Genomic DNA, 15,742 nt, shown 5'->3' on the forward strand with positions numbered 1-15,742 from the left:
TTGAAGCACTTACTGATGAAGATCAAAGACTACAGCCTTCAGTATGGATTACACCTCAACATAAAGAGAACAAAAATCCTCACAACTGGACCAGTAAGCAACATCATGATAAATGGAGAAAAGATCGAAGTTGTCAAGGATTTCATTTTACTTGGATCCAAATCAACATCCATGGAAGCAGGAGTCAAGAAATCAAAAGAAGCATTACATTGGGTAAATCTGCTGCAGAAGACCTCTTTGAAGTGTTAAAAATCAAAGTTGTCACTTTAAGGACTAAGGTGCACCTGAACAAAGCCATGGTGTTTTTAATCTCCCCATATGCACGGGAAAGCTGGACAATGAATAAGGAAGCCAGAAGAATTGATGGCTTTGAATTATGGTGTTGGCAAAGAATACTGAATATACTGTGGACTTCCAGGAGAACGAACAAATCTGTCTTGGAAGAAGGACAGCCAGAATGTTCATTAGAGGCAAGGATGGCAAGACTTCATCTCACATACTTTGGATATGTTATCAGGAGGGACCAATCCCTGGAGAAGGACATCATGCTTGGTAAAGTAGAGGATCAGTGAAAAAGAGGAAGACCCTCAAGTAGATGGATTGACACAGTGGCTGCAATAATGGGATCAAGCATAACAATGCTTGTGAGGATAAAGCATGACCAGACAGTGTTTCGTTCTGTTATATGTAGGGTCCTTATGAGTCGGAACTGACTTGACAGAACCTAACAACAACAACAGGTAATTAAGACATGCTGTTACCAGAAGATTGGGGAATCGATGGAGACCAGGCAGAGCCAGCAGGTGCCCCAACACCCAGTTTGCCTTGAGCCAGGCTATTTTTCCTGAGAATACCATAGATACATCAAGGACCCCAAACCTGGCAAGGAATGGATGGGAAGTAGGAATTAAACTCAATATTCTAGAACCCTATGGAAAACACCAGAATATCCTGACTTCAAGTATCCCAGTAGAAAGAGCAGAGAGATCTCCTGGGGACCAAGAGCCTTTATCCCTACAGCCAAAAGGGGACACTTGAGTAGGCCCTTCAAGAGTGGGAAGAAATTGACCAGGCACCAGTGAGGAGACGGCATTGTGGATTGGGGGAAAATCCAAGCAAGGCTGTGGGAATGTGAGCATGACTTCAGGAAACGGGAACTAGGCTGCTGTGGTCCTTTCATCTGAGACCCCCTCCCCTGGTGTCCAGGGCATACCTCAGCCTTACAGGGGCCGTAATTGCAACATCCAACTTGGGGATTCAACAGTGAAGTTGGCACATATGGCAAAAATAAAGAGAACAGTCAAGATTATCCTTGAAATTTGCTTAAATTGCCCATAAAAAACATATGTGGGTTTTATGTCTAAAACCCCATAAGAATTCTACAGCGTTCCTGCTTGCCTGACAGGCAGACTCCATTCCACCTCCATACTAAGCATTATCCTACAACTGTAAGGTTCGTTAATGGATCTGTTAGTTGCTGAGAGATCTACCTGAGTTGAGTTCTCAAGTCAGCGAGAAGTTAGGCAATGCAGCGTGTCACTGTGCCGTGCACCCAGCAGGAACTGTGCACCTTCTCCCACACTGGGTCTGGCAGAGGCTAGCCTGGACACCCCTAGGATTCCCTACCCCATAGGCAGGTGCAGACATTGGTCCTGTGACCTGGGGTGATGGGTGTATTCCCATGCCTGGCTTCCCCGGGGGCCTCAATCCCTACTGACCCAAGCAGGACTGTACTCTCTGCCTTTGTGTAAGGCCAACACCCCCTCAGGAAAGGCGCTCCACCCACCATAACAATAGGCCTGGTACCTGGACTCGGGACTTGACCAGGTCTGTATTAGTTTCCTAGGGCTGCCGTAACAAAGTCCCACAAACTGGATGGCTTATAAGAATAGAAATCCATAGTCTCATAGTATGGATGCTAGAAGTCCGAATTCAAGGTGTTGACAGAGCCATGCTCTCTCCCAAGATTCTAGGGGAGGATCCTTTCTTGTCTCTCCCTGCCTCTTGTAGCCCTAGATGTTCCTTGGCTTGCAGCTGCAGCTGACTCCATCATCACACAGCCCTCTTCCCTCTGTGTCTGTGTCTCTTCTCTTTTATAAGGATATCACTCAGATTGGATCAGGATCCAGCCTACTCCAATATGACCTCATGTTAAATTGAGTGATAGCACCTTCAAAGGCCCTATTCCCTAACAAGGTGAGTTCACAGGTACTGGGGGTTAGGACTTCAACATAACTTTTGGTGGGGGACACAGTTCAGTCCATACAACGACTCTCCCTGCTTTATTGTGATGACTTCTCTGAGCTCATCATCTCTTTCCCAAGTGCTACCCTCCAGCCTTGCTGGCCTCCTTCCTTTTCCTCAAGCACCCTAAGCTCATTCCCACCACTGGACTTTGCACTGCCTGCTTCCTTTGCCTGGAATGCTTTTCCTTCTCATCATTCAGATCTTGGCTCATCAGCCCCACCCAATCACCCTGTTTATTTTCTTTTATCACCAGTTATTACCATTTAATCAGCCATTCCCCCCACATGTCTGTCAGTTTGTAGTATCGTGGGAGCTTGCATGTTGCTATGATGCTGGAAGCTATGCCACTGGCATTCAAATACCAGCAGGATCACCCATGGTGGACAGGTTTCAGTTGAGCTTCCAGACTAGACAGACTAGGAAGAAGGACCTGGTGGCCTACTTCTGAAAAGAATTAGCCAGGGAAAACCTTATGAATAGCAGTGTAACATTGTCTGATACAGTGCTGGAAGATGAACCCCTGAAGATGGAAAGCACTCAAAATACGACTGGGGAAGAGCTGCCTCCTCAAAGTGGAGTAGACCATAATGACGTGGATGGAGTCAAGTTTTCAGGACCTTCATTTTCTGCTGTGGCACAACTCAAAATGAGAAGAAACAGCTGCAAACATCCATTAATAACCAGAACATGGAATGCACAAAGTATGAATTTAGGAAAATTAGAAATCATCAAAAATGAAATGGAACACATAAAGATCAATCTCCTAGGCATTAGTGAGCTGAAATGGACTGGTATTGGCCATTTTGAAACAGACAATCATACGGTCTACTATGCTGAGAATGACAAATTGAAGAGGAATGGTGTTGCATTCATTGTCAAAAAGAACATTTCAAGATCTATCCTGAAGTACAACGTTGTTAGTGATAGGATAATAGCCATACGCCTACAAACAAGACCAGTTAATACGACTATTATTCAAATTTACACACCAACCACTAAGGCCAAAGGGGAAGAAACTGAAAATTTTTACCAATTTCTGCAGTCTGAAATTGATCAAACGTGCAAATAGGATGCACTGATAATTACTGGCGACTATACACGTGGACCTTGCCGATGGAATACACAGGAATCAAATCAACTACATCTGTGGAAAGAGTTGTTGGAAAAGCTCAATATCATCAGTCAGAACAAGGCCAGGGGCCGACTGTGGAACAGACCGTCAGTTGCTCATATGCAAGTTCAAGTTGAAGCTGAAGAAAGTTAGAACAAGTCCACAAGAGCCAAACTATGATTTTGAGTATATCCCACCTGAATTTAGAGACCATCTCAAGAATACATTTGACGCATTGAACACTGATAACGGAAGAGCAGATGAGTTGTGGAATGACACCAAGGACATCATACATGAAGAAATCAAGACATCATTAAAAAGCCAGGAAAGAAAGAAAAGACAAAAATGGATGTCAGAAGAGACTCTGAAAGTTGTTCAAGAGGAACTTGAATGTTGAGTAGCTAAAGTGAAAGGAAGAAATGATGAAGTAAAAGAGCTGAACAGAAGATTTCAAAGGGCAGCTGGAGAAGACAAAGTCAAGTATTATAATGACACGTGCAAAGACCTGGAGTTAGAAAACCAAAAGGGAAGAACACGCTCGTCATTTCTCAAGCTGAAAAAGCTGAAGAAAAATTTCAAGCCTCGAGTTGCAATAGTGAAGGATTCTATGGGCAAAATACTGAATGACACAGGAAGCATCAAAAGAAGATGGAAGGAATACACACAGTCACTATACCAAAAAGGATTGGTCAACGTTCAATCATTTCAGAAGGTAGCCTATGATCAAGGACCAATGGTACTGAAGGAAGAAGTCCAAGCTGCACTGAAGACATTGGCGAAAAACGAGCCTCCAGGAGTTGACAGAATACCAACTGTCTTAGTCATCTAGTGCTGCTCTATCAGAAATAAAACAAGTGGATGGATTTAGCAAAGAGAAGTTTATTCTCTCACAGTCCAGTAAGCTACAAGTCCAAATTCAGGGCATCAGCTCCAGGAGAAGGTGCTGTCTCTGTCTGTCAGCTCTGGAGAAACGTCCTTGTGATGCATCAGTCTTTCCTTGGTCTGGGAGCATCTCAGCGCAGGAACCTCTGGTCCAAAGGACACGCTCTGCTCCCGGCACTACTTTCTTGGTGGTATAAGGTTCCCATGTGTCTCTGCTCGCTTCTCTCTTTTATATATCAAAAGAGATTGCATTAAGACACTAATCTTGTCAACCTCATCAGTATAACCTCACAGTGATAGAATTTACAACACATAAGGAGATAACATATAATCTCATCACAGTGATAGAGTTTACAACACGTAAGGAAATCACATCAGATTACACAATCATACAATTCTGGGAATCATGACCTAGCCATGTTGCTACACATGTTTTTTGGGGGACACAATTCAATCCATGACACCAACTGAGATGTTTCAACAAATGGACGCAGCGTCGGAAGTGCTCACTCCTCTACGCCAAAAAATTTGGAAGACAGCTACCTGGCCAACCAACTGGAATAGATCCATATTTATGCCTATTGCCAAGAAAGGTGATCCAACTGAATGTGTAAATTATTGAACAATATCCTTAATACCACACACAAGTAAAATTTTGCTGAAGATCATTCAAAAGCCGTTGCAGCAGTACATTGACAGGAAACTGTCAGAAATTCAAGCTGGATTCAAAAGAGGACGTGGAATGAGGGATATCACTGCTGATATCAGATGGATCTTGGCTGAAAGCAGAGAATACCAGAAAGATGTTTACCTGTGTTTCATTGACTATGCAAAGGCTATGTGGATCATAACAAATTATAGGTAACATTGCAAAGAATGGGAATTCCAGAACACTAATTGTGCTCATGAGGAACCTGTACATAGATCAAGATGCAGTCGTTCCAACAGAACAAGGGGATACTGCATGGTTTAATGTCAGGAAAGGCATGTGTCAGGGTTATATCCTTTTACGATACTTATTCAATCTGTATGTTGAGCAAATAATCCGAGAAGCTGAATTATACGAAGAAGAACGGGGCATCAGGATTGGAGGAAGATTCATTAACAACCTGCAGTATGCAGATGACACAACCTTGCTTGCTGAAAGTGAAGAGGACTTGAAGCACTTACTGATGAAGATCAAAGACTACAGCCTTCAGTATGGATTACACCTCAACATAAAGAAAACAAAAATCCTCACAACTGGACCAATAAACAACATCATGATAAATGGAGAAAAGATCAAAGTGGTTAAGGATTTCATTTTACTTGGATCTATAATCAACGCTCTGTAAAGGAGTCAAGAAATCAAAAGATGCATTACATTGGGTAAATCTGCTGCAAAAGACCTCTTTAAAGTGTTAAAAAGCAAAAAATGTCACTTGAAAACTAAGGTGCGCCTGACCCAAGCCATGGTGTTTTCAATCACCTCATATGCATGTAAAAGCTGGGCGATGAATAAGGAAAATCGAAGAAGAATTGATGGCTTTAAATTATAGTGTTGGTGAAGAATATTGAATACACCATGGACTGCCAAAAGAACAAACAAATCTGTCTTGGAAGAAGTACAGCCAGAAAGTTCCTTAGAAGCGAGGATGGTGAGACTTTGTCTCACATACTTTGGACATGTTATCAGGAGGGATCAGTCCCTGGAGACATCAGGCTTGGTAAAGTAGAGGGTCAGCAAAAAAGAGGAAGATCCTCAGTGAGCTAGATTGACACAGTGGCTGCAACAATAGGCTAAACACAGCAACTATTGTGAAGATGGCGCAGGACCAGGCAGTGTGTCGTTCTGTTGTACATAGGGTCGTTACGAGTCGGAATTGACTCGATGGCACCTAACAACAACAACAACAGCCATTGAAAATCCTATGGGACACAGTTCTACTCTGATACATGTGAGGTCACCATGACTCAGAATTGACTTGACGGCCAATGACAAGTGCAAAGAGCGGTTGTTTTTGTTGTATTACCATATTAAGCGTTTATTTTCCTATTTATTGTCTATTTCCCTCCGCCCAATCCAGGAAGGAGGCCTTGACTGTCTTGATCACTTCTTATCTACCCAGTGCCTAGCCCAGTGCCTCGCACACAGTAAGCACTGAGTAAACGTTTGTTGACTGACCGAATGATGGAATCCTGTCGGGGATCCTTGTGGCTAGTTTGCCCCGTGACTTTGGAGGGTCTCCCTACCTCACCCATGCACATGACAAATGATGACGCTGCCTATCTTACCTTTTGGGGCCCCAATGCCTGTAGCCTTCCCGGAATGCCATCCTGGAACTCAAATCCCATCTCCTAGACTGGTCCCCGCCCCCAGGGCTGCCCCAACCCCAGTGGGCAGCTGAATTACAGAGCCATCGTCCTACCTGTCTGCCCTTTCCGCCCCAGGGTCGAAGTTTGGGATAGGATAGCAGCCCTGCACGGGGTGAGCCGAGGCAAAGGCACACTCCCCAGCTGAATCATCTCCTGTGGCCTCTTCACCCTGTGTGGGCCTCCGGCTGAGTGTCCCTCCGCGACACCGCCCGCTTCATTCATCCCGATTAGCCGCTGTCCACACTGGGCCGGAGGGAGATCAATTACCATCTCTGGCCACTGAACCGTGCTAATAAGGATGTACGCACGCCTGGCTGGGAGCAGGGACTGCAGGAGGGGCAGCGGAAGCAGAGGGGCAAAGAGGGGCGGTAGGGCTCTCGAAACCTCACAACAGGGGTGGAGGCCAGCTCCTTCTAGGGACGCTGGAAAATGCCTCCGGGGCAGGCTGGGGCTCCAGGAACCACAGTTTAGCTCAAGCTGTGCAAGAGAGCAGAGGAAAATAGCTTGGCTGGGGTGTAAGGAAGGTTCCTGAGTGGCTTAACGGATTAAGCACTGGGCTACTAACCAAAAGTTTGGTGGTTCAAACCCACCTAGAAGCGCCTGGGAAGGAAGGCGCGGCAATCTGCTTCTGTAAAGGTCACACACAAGAAAACCCTATAGAGCAGTTCTATCTGTAACATGTGGGGTCACCATGAGTCAGAACTGACCAGAACTGACCAGACGGTAATGAGTTTGGTTTGGTTTTGGGGTGTTAGCAGGAGTCCCTGGGTGGCACAAATGGTTAAGCACTGGGCTACTAACCAAAAGGTTGGCAGTTTGACTAAACAGACAGTAGATAAGTGGTAACTTTGGTGAAGGGTAAGACAGTACACAATACTGGGGAAGGTAGCACAACTTGTCCAAGGCAAGGTCATGGAAGCTCCATAGACACATGCAAACTCTCTGAGGGACCGAATTACTGGGCTAAGGGCTGTGAGGACCATGGTCTCAGGGAACATCTAGCTCAATTGGCATAACACAGTTTATAAAGAAAATGTTCTACATTCTACTTTGGTGAGTAGCATCTGGGGTCTTAAAAGCTTGTGAGCGGCCATCTAAGATACTGTACTGGTCTCACCCCATCAGGAGCAAGGCAGAATGAAGAAAACCAAAGACACAAGAGAAAGATTAGTCCAAAGGACCAATGGACTACGATTACCACAGCCTCCACCAGACTGAGTCCAGCACAACTAGATGGTGCCTGGCTACCACCACTAACTGCTCTGACAGGGATCACAATAGAGGGTCCTAGACAGAGCTGGAGAAAAATGTAGAACAAAATTCTAACTCACAGAAAAGACCAGACTCACCGGCCTGACAGAGACTGGAGAAACCCTGAGAGTATGGCCCCCAAACACCCTTTTAGCTCAGGAATGAAGTCGCTCTTGAGGTTCACCCTTCAGCCAAAGATTAGACAGCCCGTAAAACAAAACGAGACTAAAGGGGCACACCAGCCCAGGGGCAAGAACTAGAAGGCAGGAGGGGACAGGAAACCTGCTAACAGGGAACCCAAGGTTGAGAAGGGAGTGTGTTGACATGTCATAGGGTTGGTAACCAATGTCACAAAACAATATGTATACTAATTGTTCAATGAGAAACTAGTTTGTTCTGTAAACTTTTTTCTAAAGTACAGAAACTAAAAAAAAAAAAAGGTTGGCAGTTTGAACCCACACAGTGGAGCCTTGGAAGAAAGTCCTGGCAATCTGCTTCCGAAAGTCACAGCCATGACAACCCTACGGATGGCAGGTCTACTCTGCACGCGTGAGGTCACCTTGAGTGGGAATCAACTCTATGGCAAGGGGTTTAGTTTTGTTTTGGGGGTACTAAGGGTTCCGGGAAGGGGCCCTGGTGGCATAGTGGTTAAGCACTCGGCTGCTAACTGAAAGGTTGGCTCTTTGAACTCACCAACTGTTCTGTGGGAGAAAGATGTGGCAGTCTGCTTGTGTAAAGATTACAGCCTTGGAAACCCTGTGGGGGCGGTTCTACTCTGTCCTATAAAGTTGCTGTGAGTTGTAATTGACTTGACAGCAACGAGTTTGGTTTGGTTTGGTTTAGGGGTTCAGGGGAGCAGGGGTGGCACTGTTGAGAAGAGGGGCTTTCTCAGGCTTGGCCAGTCCTGGGACTCCTGCCACACACACACCCCGCCCCCCCCCCCAACATGAGCCCTTGCTCAGGCTGTTCCCCCCACCGATGCCCTCCTTGTGTGCCCCCGCTTCACTGAGGGCCAGCTCAATGCCTTCACCTGCCCCACTCCTAGACCACCTCCCTTCGGCCCCCTAGGCTCCCACAGCCTCTTGGACCACGCTCTGTGTAATTCTGACTGTTTTTGATTGTACTGATTGGTATGAAAAGAAGCCCGACCTCCCTCATAACAAGAGCAATGCAAATGAAAACCATGTGGAGAGATGGTTTTTCTCCTATCAGATTGGCACAGATGGAAAAGGTGGATAAAGCCGTTGCTGGTTCCTCAGCAGCCAGGAGGGGGAGGGGAGGCGCTGCTGCGCATTATTCCCGGGAATGTAAATGGCTTTGACCTCTTCGGAGGGCAATTTGGCAATATCTATGTAAATTAAAAATGCACATGCCCTTTAACCCAGCAATTGACTTGCAAGAATTTATCCTTCGGAGATACAAGTACCCAAAGATATAAGTACAAGGGTGTTCACTGCAGGAGAAGTCGGCCAGAGAAAAAGCTCAGAAACATCCTATGTGTCCATCAGAAGCAGTCAGGTGAGAAAATCAGGCCGTGTGCATGCATCGAGCATTGCTTAGTGGGGCAAGCATAGAGCCCCGGCAAGGAGTTGTTAGGGTAGTAGGTCAGTTCATATAAACAAAGAGCTTAGAGCAGTGCTTAGCACATAGTGAATGATCAGTTCTTGCTATGATTATGGCTTGTTGTTGCTTGAAAGGATTGGGTGGATCTCTACACGCTAGTATGTCATTATCTCCGAGAAAGGCTGGCGAGTGAGAAATGCAGACAGAAGGACACATCAAGGCTGCCGGCTGTGCAGTCATGTTGATTTTGTCCTGACTTGCTTCGTGTCTTGAGTATATCTGCTTTATAATGCATAGACCACCTGTGGGGAGACACAGATGGGACTGACTAAGGGTGCTGCTTCTGGGGAGAAGGAGACCAGATAACAGGGGTGAGAGAGAGATTTGCCCATACCCTTCTGCGCAGTTTGCAGTTTTTAACCACATGTCTGTACCATCAATTCAAACAAATGTATCATTTTTAAAGACTGGTGACTTAGCTGTCTGCTTTTCCTACCAGACCGTGAGCCCCTGAGGACAGGAAGTGTGGTGGAGTCACTGCTGAGTTCCCAGCACCCAGGACCGCCTGGGAAACAGAGGGACAGTGTGGTGGAATGCTGGCTGGTGGGCGAGCTGGCTTGAGCTCCATGCGGTCCCTCTGCTTGGAACTCCCCTTCCCCAGGTGTTATGGGTTGAATCATGTCCTCCAAGAAGATATGTTGAATTCCTAACCCCTGGTAGCTGTGATGAAACCCTAGTGGTTAAGAGCTACAGCTGCTAACCAATATGGCAGTTCGAATCCACCAGGCGCTCCTTGGAAACCGTGGAGCAGTTCTACTCTGTCCTATAGGGTTGCTATGAGTCGGAATCAACTCCACGGCAATGGGTTTGGTTTGATTTGGTTTTGGTAGCTGTGAACGTGACCTTGTTTGGAGGTAGCATCTTTGACGATGTTATTATCAGTTAACATGAGGTCCTACTGGAGTAGGGTGGGTCCTGATCCTATGTGAGCGGTGTCCTTATAAACGAAGAGAAGAGACGCAGAAGCACAGAAAGAAGATAGCCATGTGAAGACACGGGCAGAGATGGATTATGCTGCCACAACCAAGGAAGAGACAAGGAAGGATATGCCTCTGGAACCTTCTGACACAACGTAGCCCTACTCCAGTACCAGTTGCCACTGAGTAGATTCCTACTCATGGCGATCCCTTATGTGTCAGAGTAGAACTGTGCTCCATAGGGTTTTCAATGGCTGAGTTTTTGGAAGTAGATTGCCAGGCCTTTCTTCCAAGGCACCTCTGGGTGGACCAGAGCCTCCAACCTTTTGGTCAGTAACCAAACACATTAACTGCTTGTACCATCCAGGGTATCTATGGCCCTGTCCACATGCTGGATTTGGACTCCAGCCTCCAGAACTGGGAGACAATGCATCCTGTCCTTGCAGCACTTTGCTGTGGTAGCCTGAGGTAGCAAATCCATCAGGCATGACTCCCAGGAGTCTCCCACAGCCTTGGGCGGGAGCGATGCTGGAGCAGCCTGTGGAGGTCTCACCTCAAGGAAGCCGGGTCTCTTAGGCAGAGGCAGACCTAGAGAGCTAATTCCCAGAGAAGGTTGTCCCGGAACCAGGACCCAGGGGCCCAGGTGCATCCAGGCCTCCAGGCGCCCAAGGCAGCCTCCAGTCAAGGGCAGACACTTGGGCCATAGCCTCAGCCCCTCTCTGCAGGGTCCGCGTCTCTCTGCTCAACTACACGGGGAACCAGGGAGGCATTACCATGGCAACGGCCTTGGCAGTGCCAAAAGGCTAATTGTGTGGTTTTCACACCTGTGATGGGCTGAGAGGAGAGCCCCGGTGGCACAGTGGCTAAAGTGCTCGGCTGCCAACCGAACGGTGGTTGGTTCGAACCCACCGGATATGGCAGTCTGCTTCCATAAAGATTACAGCCTTGGAAACCCTATGGGGCAATTCTACAATGGGTTTGGTTTGGGTTTTTTTATTGAGTCCTTGAACCCTATTCTCGGTACCTCACACACATTACAGAGGTTATTTCTCCCAATACTTCTATGTGGTAGATATCCACATCACTAATTACACCTGAAGGATCCTTGGTAGCACAACGGTTAGGTGCTTGACTGCTAATCAAAAGGCTCTGCGGGAGAAAAGACCTGGTGATCTGCTCCCATAAAGATTTACAGCCTAGCAAACCCTATGGGGCAGTTCTACTCTGTCCTATAAGGTTGGTGTAAGTCGGAATCAGCTCCACGGCAGTAGGTTTTGATTTGGATGGGCTAAGGGCCAGGCCCCACGCTACTGCGATATTGCTGCCCTTGGGGCCAGTGCCCGGCTGAGGAGCAGAAATGCTGGGGCCAGCTCTGCCATTGGCCCTGATCGGGGCCCTCTGCTGTGGCCCTTCGCTCCCCCAACTGGTGGAGCAGTGGCCACCCACCTGGAACCCCAGGAGCAGGGCTCGGCTTTGCCTCTGACCAGAGCCTTGGAGTGGAAAGAGCTCCCGAGTGGAAACGGCTAGACTGTCACCATCAGTAATGGAGGGATGACACGTGGCCTATTCCTGCTGTGCAATACCCCTGCGTCACTTGAAAGGACTCGCGTCCTCTGCACAAATGTGCCTCGGTCTTCAAACCACATTGTGGAGAGGGGAAAGGAGAGTGAGCTGGATGAAGATGGCGTCCTGCCATTTAACATACAGCGCAAGGCTGAGCCTTTCTACGGATGCATAATACAAGTGCAAAATTTAAATTTAAAAATGTGAAAGTTCCAGAAGGAGGTATATCTCACAGCCGTCTGTGGTGATCTCTGGGGGAGGGGAGAGTGGAGGGGAACAGAATGGGGTGGTAAAGGGACATTAGTTTTATCCATAATGTTCTAATTTTTTTAAGTAGAATGAGTTTCTTATTTTACCTGTGCTATAAAAGTTTTAATTGTTTAAAAAATGTTAATTAAAAAAATAAATAATAATTTGAATTAAAATAAAAAGTCTTTGCTCTATCTTGCTTTCTCAACAAGGCCCGCCCTCTTTCCCTAATCCTGCTGTATCTTTCCACATAGCACTCCTTGTTTATCTATGACCTGTCTCACCGTAGTCAATACCCTGGCCTGCCCCAGCACCCCCAGCACTTCAGCGTCTTTACATGCACGATGTTTTCTCCATAGCACTCACCACCCCTAACGGGTCATCACTCACTATGATACTTACTGTGCACTGTCTGCTTCCTTTGATTCATCCAGGGGTCTAAAACCACAACCCAGGGGCCAAATCCAGCCACTGCCTGTTTTTGTATGGTTCAAGAGCTTAAATGGTTTTATATTTTTGTAATGATTGAAAAAATTTAAAAAAAAAAAAAAGAATATCGTGTCCATCAGTAAAGTTTTATTGAAACACAGCCACACCCATACGTTTATGTATCGTGTATGGCCGCTTTCCAGCTACAACGGCAGAGTATATGTAGCAGAGAGCATCATGTGGTAGTCAAAATATCTGCAATCCAATCCTTTGCAGAAAACATTGGCCGACCTTTGCTCTCGTCTGTGAGCACCATGAGGGCAGGGTCTTTGTTTTCTTCCATTATATATCCCAAGTGCCTACGACAGTGCTTGGTACATAGAAAGTACTCAGTAAATTCTGAGTGGATGGAGGTGTATGTGGTGGGGCTTGTTGCCCCGGCCCCTAGAGAAAGTGAGCCCCACCCTCCCCAGCTGTCAGGCAGACTTCACCACCTGCTGGGGCTGGGAAGGTTGGGCTGGGGTCTCTGAGAGCCATAGGAGAAGCATCCATGGGGAAGGCGGCGCCGTTTGCTCCAAGTCCCTGAAGAAGATGGGGCAGAGGGTGGCCAGACAGGGATACAGCATCAAAAGGATGAGCCCCAGGTCTCACAGAGGCCTGCACCCCAATGGTCCCCAATCTCGCTGCCCCTCCCTCCTCACAGGCCCATTCTGTGGCAGAGTAGGAGCTGCGCTTTGGTGTCCTCTGGTGGTCACTGGGAGTGGCTTCCTCCAAGGCATGTTGCCTTGCCTCCCTGGCCATCTTCCCAGAGTGAACCTGGCCAAGCCTCCCCTGCTGATCTGACCCCCTCACCCACAGATCCAGGTGCTCACCAGCTGGGGATCTCTCGGTCCCTCCCAGTTCCCCCGTCCTGTCTGCCTGCTCTATCTGTAAAGCCTTCTAGACTGACAGTCCTGGAAGTGGTCCCAAGACAACCCCCAGGGCCTTTGCACTTGCTGTCCCCTCTGCCTGGAAAAGGTCTTCCTCCAAATGTCCACCCAGCTCACACTCCCTACTTTCTTAGGTCCAACACCACCTTCTCAGAGAGGCCTTTCTGGTATAAAACGCAAACCACATCCCCCCAACCTGTAGTCCCTATTTCCCTAATTCAGCTGTATCTTTCCACATAACACTCCTTGTTTATCTATGACCTGTCTCCCCCAACTAGAGGGCCAGCTCTGTGAGACAAGGACTCTGATTTGTTCACAGAGCTTGGCATGCAGCTAGCACTCCAACAATGCTTCTTGAATAACCAAATAGAAGGCTTGGAGGGTGATATGTGCAGGTATGTGGCTGGGACTGTGAGCACCAGGCCACTCTCCATAAGTCCACAGCTGCCATGGTTATCCCCATAAAGAAGGGAGCCCTCAGGCCCTCTGATGTCACAGGATGCCCACTCCCCCCACCCCCCACTGATGGTGGTACCCTTCCTCTGGTTAGAGAAGGCAGGCCCAGGTCTCCCAGGCTGCCAATGACCACCCTCATCACTGCCAGTGTGCACCCCATCCTCAAAGGGTAGGAAGGTGGCTTTGGTCTGTATGGCCCAGGAACCCACCTACAGAGATGGATAGGAGGTGGCCTTACATGTTTGCTCGTTTCTGCTCATCCTGAGAGGCTGTGCCTCTGGGTAAGGGCTCCTTGGGCAAGGAAAAGCACTGCTCCAAGCTCTACTTTCGGGACAGGAAATTTGTCTCTAACCAGCCTAAAATCCCATCTAGCAGCAATTATGTGCCTGTCACTATACACGTCACATCACTAGCAGCGTTCCCCATCTGCCTCCAAAAGACTGGGCTCCCAGAGGGTAAAAAGCTGCCTCAAACCTGGCCACCACCCAGGGCCTACCTGAATGGATGACAATGGGTGGGGGGTGAGTGGACAAACAGATAGACGGGTATAGGGTGAGTGGACTGATGGATGAGTGTGACGGGCGGATGCTCTACAGCAGAACTGAGCCTTGAAGAACCACCTGGGTCCCTGGACAGTTCATGACCACTCCTATCAGGTCATTTTCCCATGTCATCAATCCTATTTCTAATGTACCCTGCTTTGATCACTTCCCTGTGTCCATGCCTCTGCCCCCCGCCCACTCCCACCTCTCCAGCGTCCTTCACCCTGACTTCTGGGTCTCTATGGTGGCTGGTATCAAAACCTAGAACACTGTTCCCAAGAGCTTCCCAGAGGCGCCCCCTCTCCCCTCACCCCTCCATTAAGAGGCCCTTCTCCCAGGCACCCACAGGCACTCTCTAGCCCCTAGCTCTTCACTCTTACTTTCTTCATAGCATACCTTACTAACAAAAATGCTTGTCTACTTGTCTGCCCACCCACTAGAATGCAAGCTCAGGAGGGCAGCGACTGTTGCCCGCCCCCACTGCCCGGCCATATCCTGAGGATCTAGGCACACGCTCAACTCTTGCTTGGGGAAGGAATGTCACATTACTGTCCCGTATTGGCAGATACTCTGGATGCGCGGGTTTCACCCTGATGCTGCAGAAAACCCCAGCAAGAGGAGTCAGGTCTATGTGCCCTCCCAGCTGTGTGAGCAAGAGCCTCCACCTCACTAGGGTGGGTGGGAGGACTTGAGGGAGACAATGAAAGTGAAAGCATTTGACATTACAGGGTGCCAGACATACACTCTAAGTTTTGAGCTGCATTTATTGTAGCGTGTACACACCACCATGGCCAGCGCCTGCTGGGGCTTCCAGGACCCTCACCAGCCTGTGCCAGGAGCCACGATGGCAGGTCATGCTCCCTGCCCTGTCCACCTGGCAGCAGATTCCAGCACCCCTTAACAGCAGAGCAGCTGGGGCCCTGGTCAGTGGCTGTCCCAGAGGGATCCACAGCAGCGCAGCGGCCAAAGCCAGCCCCCACATATTTTGTTTGGCTTGCAGTCTGTTTTTAATTAGTTGCCAACATTTTAAAATCGGGATATTTCACATAAAAATATGGATTTCTGGCCTCTCCAGATTTGATACGAGGTCTGCATTCCTACCTTACAGCAATTAACTACACAACAGCAGCAGCCACCACCTCCAGATGGAGAGGTGCTTTGACTTAGTCCCCACCACAGCCTATTGCC

This window comes from Trichechus manatus, unplaced genomic scaffold, assembly GCF_000243295.1.
Source record: "Trichechus manatus latirostris isolate Lorelei unplaced genomic scaffold, TriManLat1.0 scaffold00011, whole genome shotgun sequence".
Lineage (NCBI taxonomy): Eukaryota > Metazoa > Chordata > Mammalia > Sirenia > Trichechidae > Trichechus > Trichechus manatus.